This window comes from Hemiscyllium ocellatum, chromosome 8 (assembly GCF_020745735.1).
Source record: "Hemiscyllium ocellatum isolate sHemOce1 chromosome 8, sHemOce1.pat.X.cur, whole genome shotgun sequence".
In the NCBI taxonomy this organism is placed as follows: domain Eukaryota; kingdom Metazoa; phylum Chordata; class Chondrichthyes; order Orectolobiformes; family Hemiscylliidae; genus Hemiscyllium; species Hemiscyllium ocellatum.
In genome coordinates this window covers 64,186,175-64,193,421 of record NC_083408.1, presented here as the reverse complement: position 1 = coordinate 64,193,421, position 7,247 = coordinate 64,186,175, and positions in this window count along the sequence as shown.

Genomic DNA, 7,247 nt, shown 5'->3' with positions numbered 1-7,247 from the left:
TTACAAATAAACTGTTGAACTATAAGTTGGTGTTGTGTGATTTTTGACTTTGCCCACCCCAGTTCAACACCGGCACCTCCACACCATGACTAAGATAAGTGGTAGAGCAAAGTGTGTACAGCAGACTGTGAAACGTTGCAGAGGAACATAGATACTTTAAGTGAGTGGGCAAAGTCTGGCAGATGGAATACAATATTAATAAATGCAAAGTATTTATTAGTAAAAAGGAGTATTAGTAAAAAGGACTATTACTTGAATGGTAAAGAGTTGCAGCATGCTGATGTGCAGAGGGACCTGGGTGTCCTTCTGCATGAATCACAGAAGGCTGATCTGTAGGTGCAACAGATAATTAGGAAGGCAAATGGAATTTTGTCCTTCATTGCTGAAAGGACTGAGTTTAAAAGCAGGGAGGTTGTGTTGCGAGATCATACATTTTGGAAGATCTAATGCAGGAAGGAAGTAAACAGTAAATGGAAGAACCCTTAGTAGCATTAACATACAGATAAATCTCAGTGTACAGGTCCACAGCTCCCTGAAAGTGGCAACAAGTAGATAGAAAGGCCAAGAAGATATATGGTAACCTTGCCTTCATCAGTTGGCGCGCACAGTATAAAAATTGGCAAGTCACGTTATTGCTGTATCGATCTTTCATTAGGCCACATTTGGAATATTGTGTACAACTACCAGAAGGATGTGGAGGCGTTGGAGAGGCTATAGAAATGGGGTTTACCAGAATGTTGCCACGTTTGGAGGGATTAGCTATGAGGAGAGATTGGACAAACTCTGTTTGTTTTTCCTTTCATGTTGAAGGAAAAGGGACGAGACAAAATTATGAGAGATGTGGATAGAATGGATAGTTGGAGTCCTTTTCCCAGGTTAAAAATGGCAACAATGATGGATCATAGGTTTAGGATGAAAGCGGATGATTTTAAACATGTGAGAAGCAAGTTTGTTTACACAGAAGATGATAAGTACTTGGAATGTGCTGCTAGAAAATGTGGATACAATAGCGATGTTTGAGAGGCAATCTTGACAGATACTTGAACAGACAGGGAATAAAGGGATACGGACTGCGAAGAGACACAAAGTTTTTCATTTGGAAAGGCATCATGTCTCACCACAGTCTTGGTGGGCTGAAGGGTCTGTTACCATGCTGTACTGTTTTTTTGTTCTCTCCACACTTCACCTCGGTGAAGTGGCAGGTACCAGTGGTATTGCTAAACAGTGAAAATATGGTCCTCACTCTCTAAAATGCTATTTGCCACTTCATTCCCTTCAAGAGAAAAATTAAGATAGAAATTAGATTAGAGAGGTAGGTGATTAGGGTGAGATAAAAATAAATATAAGGGAAAGAAGCTGATGTGGTAAAGCTGTGGGCCCTGACAACGTTCTGGCAATGGTACTAAAGACATATGCTCCAGAACTTGCCACTCCTCTGACCAAGCTCTTCCAGTACAGATACAACACTGGCACCTACCTGACATTGTGGAAAATTGCCCCATTTATGTCCTGTACACAAAGCAGGACAAATCCAATCCGGCCAATTACCACCCCATCAGACTACTCTTGATCATCAGTAATGTGATAGGCATCATCAACAGTGCTATCAGGCAGCACCTGCTCTGTGACCCTCAGGGCAACTCAGCTCCTGACCTCATTCCTGTCTTGGTTCAAACATGGACAAAAGAGCTGAATTCCAGAGGTGAGGTGAGAGTGACGGCCATTGATATCAAGGCTTCATTTGACCGAGTGTGGCTTCAAGGAGCCCTGGCAAAACTGGAATCAATGGATATCAAGGGGCAAACTCTCTGCTGGTTGGAGTCATACCTGTCACATAGGTAGATGGTTGTGGTTGTTGAAGATTATTCATTTCAGCTTCAGGACATCTCTGTTGGAGTTGCTCAGGATGAGCCTTTTTCCGCTGCTCCATTAATGACCTTCCCTCCATTGTAATGTCAGAAGTGGGGATGTTCTCCGATGATTGCACCATTTATAACTCTCAGTCACTGAAGCAAACAATGTTCAAATGCAATAGATTCTGGACAATATCTAGACTTGGGCTGAGAAGTGGCAAGTAATGTTTGTGCCACACAATGCCAGGCTATGATTATCACTAATAACAGAAAATCTAATCATTGTCCCTTGATATTAAATGGTGTTACCATCACTGAATCCCCTACTATCAACATTATGGAAGTTTCTATTGACCAGAAACTCAACTGGACTCGCCATATAAACACAGTGGCTATATAAGCAAGTTTGAGGTTATGAATGCTGTGGTGAGTAACTCACCACCTGACTCCCAAATGCCTGTGCATCATCTAAAGGCACAAGTCAGGAGTGTGACATGTCTGAATGGGTGCAGCCTGCTTGATTGGCACTACATCCACAAGCATCCACTCCATCATCTCCCTCAGGAGCAGCAGTGCGTACTATCTACAAGATGCACAGCAGAAGTTCACCATTGATCCTCAGACAGCATCTTCCAAACACACAACCACCACCACCTGAAAGTTTCCCTCCAAGCCACTCACCGCCCTGTTTTGGAAATATATCATCGCTCTTTCACTGTTGCTGGGTCAAAATCCTGGAATTCCCTCCCTAATGGTATTTTGGGTCAATCCATAGTGGGTGGACTGCAGCTGTTCAAAAAGACAACTCATCACCACTTTTGCAGGGGCGATTAGGGATGGGCAATAAATGCTGGCCAGCAGCAATACCCACATCCCATAAATTAATGACACTAAATATTATTGTACACTGCTTGGCCAAGCAGCATGTTCTATGCTGTTAATTGTATGTAATTCTTTTGATGATCACAATAAATGATATACTTTTATGGACCAGAGATTTCTCTTAGCTGATTAGCTTTCCAATTGAAATGAATGGAAATTCGGTTGGAGAATTAGCAATTTTTGTTATTTATTGAAGTCTGGTGAATGTTTCTTCAATTCTACATAATGGCACAGCGGAGAAATGAGGTGACAATTTTGGCAATTAAAAATTGATTTATATTTTTGGCAAGACTCACGGAGTTGTGGGGTTGGAATATCAGAAAATGTTCCTCCCATTAAATGTGATTTAAAAAATATTAGGGCAAGGTTTTGTTCACTTCAGAGTGTCACGAGCATTTGGAAACCTCTTCTTAAAAAGGTACTGGAAGCAAAGACTTTGGGTATCTTCAAAGTAGTGTAGATTCTTGGCAAATAACAGGTGAAAGTTTATCAGGGTTGGCAGGAATGTGGTGGACTGAAGGTTACAATCTAATCAGCTATGATCTTACTAAATAATGGAGTTAGCTTGAGGGTTTGAATGGTCTCCTCATTTGTACATGTGCATATATTGTACCAGTCCTACATTGGTTGTATTGTCTGAAATGAAGCAGTTTCTAGCTTGCTTACTCCACTGATTCCATATAGTTACATAGATTTGTAGTCTGGGGTGAAGGAACTATGCCCACTGTCCACTGCACTGACAGCAGCCCATACAGTATTTTGCAGACTTTTGAGTGGAAATTTGCTGATACAGGTAGTTCTTCTATAATGCGATGGTTGTGTTCTTGTGCACCCGTGTTATAGAAAAATTGTGCTTTAGAAACAGTGCTTACTGTTGGTGATGTAATTGTATTACAGCCAACACAAGTTTTAAAAGTTTGTGCTTTAGATGCAGTGTCTCCAATTCATCAATCGCGTTAATGAAACACACATTCTAGCAGTACGAAATGTATAGATGTCTGATCCAGCATGAAACCCTTTGCAGATGTGTGGCATGGTTGAACATTTGTTGCAAAAAAAAAGTGGGCTCTTCAATCAACCAAATTGAAAAGTCCCCAGAGTTGTGCAGTATAAAAAAGAAAAACTTGCGTTAATGTAGTGTTTTTTATAACCACTGGATGTCTCAAATTGCTTTACATGAAGTACTTTAGAGGCTTAGTCATTGTAAGAAACATGGCAGCCAAAATTCAAACAGCAAGTTGCCACAAACAGCAGTGTGATAAAGACTAGATAATTTATTTTTATGTGGATTGAGAAATAAATATGTCGATCAGGATAAAGTGATAACTTCACTGTCCTCCACCAACTTTTACACCCATCTGAGTAGACAGAAAAGACTTCTGATAAATGTCTCATCAGAAAAACCATCCTGTGACTTCACAGCATTCCACTGGAGGGTAAGCTTTGAATTTTGCACTCATGTCCTGACGTGGGATTGAACTTGGAACCTTGTGATTCCAATGCAAAAGTGCTACCAACTGAACCATGGTTGACATTAAAATCAGAAAGTAGAAATGAGAATCAAATCCAATAGATGAACCTAAAGATTGCAATGAAAGATGGACTTTTAAAGGGATACGACACAGAAAGAAAAAAGGCGAATTTTCTTAAAATTCCAATACTCATTATTCTGACAGAATACTGTAAAATCTCATAATTGTAATGTCAGTTTTTTTTGGACTGGAGGGGTTATTTTGGCAGTAATTATAATGTAGCGCACCCTTAAAATTTCATCTGGACCTGTATGCACCAGGTCTGCCATGTTTTGTGTTTAAGTATTGCACCTTCATGTCCTTAAATGTAAATGCTAAGCCTATTAGTGAGATACTGTTGTAGATCAGTCTGTGGAGGAGCAGCAGTTTAGAACTTCCAGCTTTCTGCATTTAACTACCCACATGCAGACAAAAAGGATTTGGCCTATGTAAATCATAGTTCTGGGGACTCATATTAGTTTGATGACTATTCTCGATCTACAAAACCTGGATCTTGTTGTTTAGGTTTTCTTTTGCAAGTCCAACATGCTTGTATGGTAATAATTAAACATGAACAAAACAAAAGGAATTACCACAATACAAAATATCTACAAGGTTGATTATTGATAAGTTACGGTAGCTACTATAATCCATTAAATGCATAATATCTTTGATTTCTTTAATTTATATTCTGACACTATTGTTTTGACTATATGGCCTTGACACTTAACCTTACAGAAAACGACCCTTCAATGTAAGTAACCATTGCAGAGTAAATCGAAACACATAAAGATTCTTTATTTGGCAGTTTGAGTTACTTTTTGCATCTTTGATGTGAAGGGGATTAGTGCTGTGGACACAACATTGTTGTCTTTCTCTTTCCTGTCACTTAAAACAAAAAACTTGGGTATTGTCATCCTAAAGTCTTAAATTAATTATCTAATAAAAGGCTGTAGGCTAATATTTCTGTAAATCTATAGGAGAAATCTCCTAAGCAATAAAGAGGTAATAGTCTACAATTCTCACGTGGTTAACTTTTTGAATATATAATTCAAAGCAAGCCTTGTACATTGTACAGGTCGTTCTGGCATAATGTGTGTTTCGTCAACGCGAATTGGCTATAACGCGATTGATGAATTGTGGGCGCTGTTTGGATAACATGAACTTTCTGCTGAATGGGTCTAATAGTTTTCCACGGCATGGTTTTCTATAGAGTGAGGTTGCAGTGGAAATCAACTGTTGCATTATAGCATAACCATTGCAGAGTAAATTGAAACACATAAAGAATCTTTATGTTGGCAGTTTGAGTTGCTGTAGATCTACTGTATCTACTGACCTGTAGATATAATTACATTCCAGGCATTTGCCAGTAATTTGCTTTTAAAACTGCAAACACCTTACACAGTTTAAAGCAATATCTTCTCTCTCAGTTTAAACAAAATGAAAATTGTCTTTACAACCTTAACCTTTGCTTTTGATTGAATGTGTCATCAAGCAGGAGTAGGGGCAGAGACCTGAAAATTAATACTGCTTCTGGCTGGGACCATAGACCCTGAACCAAACACTGTCCACCTCCACAGCCCCAAGCTCTGGCAACTGGGACCTGATGTAACCCTCTGTCCCAGGCCCTGACTTCAAGAAGCCCTAACAAAACTGAAATCAATGGGTAGCGGTGGGAAAATCTTCACAGTTGGAGCCATACTTAATATAAAGGAAGTTAATTGTGGTTATCTAAGGGTGATCATCTTGTCTCCAGAGCATCTCTGCAGGAACTCCTCAGGGAAGAAGCCTCAGCCCAACTATTTCCAGCTGCTTCTTCAATGAAGTTCCCTCCATCAATAAGGTAAAAGTTAGGGTTGTTCACTGATGATGTTTGGTATTCAAAAACAATTTGAGACTCCTTTGATGGAGTGTACACACAAAGGCTAATTCAGTAAGGCCTAGATCATTTTCAGGCTTGGATTGATTAAACAGGAAATAACATTTGCACTACACATCTACTTGGCACCTACTATCTCCAACAACAGAGATGCTAACTATCTATCCTTAACATTCAACAACATTACCATAGCTGAATCTCTTAAGATCAACATCCTGGGTTCAAGCTGGACAAGCCAAATAAATAGTGACTAGAAAAGCAGGTCAGAAACTGGGAATTCTGCAGCAAGTAACAAACTTAAATACCAAGAGCCCACTCACCACCTACAAAGCACAAGTCAGGAGTGTAATTGAATACTTCCATTTGTCTGGGCGGGTACAGCTCCAAAGCACTCAATAATCTAAATACCATCAGTACAAAGTACTGAGGTGTATAGCACTCCTTTCACCAGTGACACAGTGACAGCAGCGTGCACTGTATACAAGATGCACTGCAGCAACTCACCAACCCTTCAATAGCACTTTCTAAAGCTGTGATCTTTGCCACAAGGAAGGACAAGGGCAGCAGATGCATAGGAATACCAATAACTGCAGGTTCTCCCTCCAAGTCACCACCATACTGACTTCATTCCCTTCACTGTTATTGGGTTGAAATCTAGAAGTATCTTCTTCATAGCACAGTGAATGTACCTACATGAGTTGGACTGCAATATTTCAAGAAGAAAGATCATCAAAACCACCACGTGGACAGTGAGGGATGGAAAACAAATGGCAGTGTCTTGCCAGTGAAACATGTATCACTCTATTTTTAAATAAGCAAGGAAACATCTATTGTCATAGCTCCATCTAATAATTGTGAATTGCTGATTTGTTTAAAATATATATTTTATTCAAGTGTATTACGCTGAATATTTCTATTTGATAACCTTGCCTGATGAGATAAATTGACAATGCTGATTGAACAATAAATATTTTTAAAATTAAGCTTTAATGATTGAAAACATGTACTGGCATACATACAATTTCTGTTCCTTGGTTTCATGTAATACAGTAACATTCAGCAATCTGGGGCATCAAACTTACACTTCCTTAGAATATAAAGCAATATTTAAATACGAGAAGT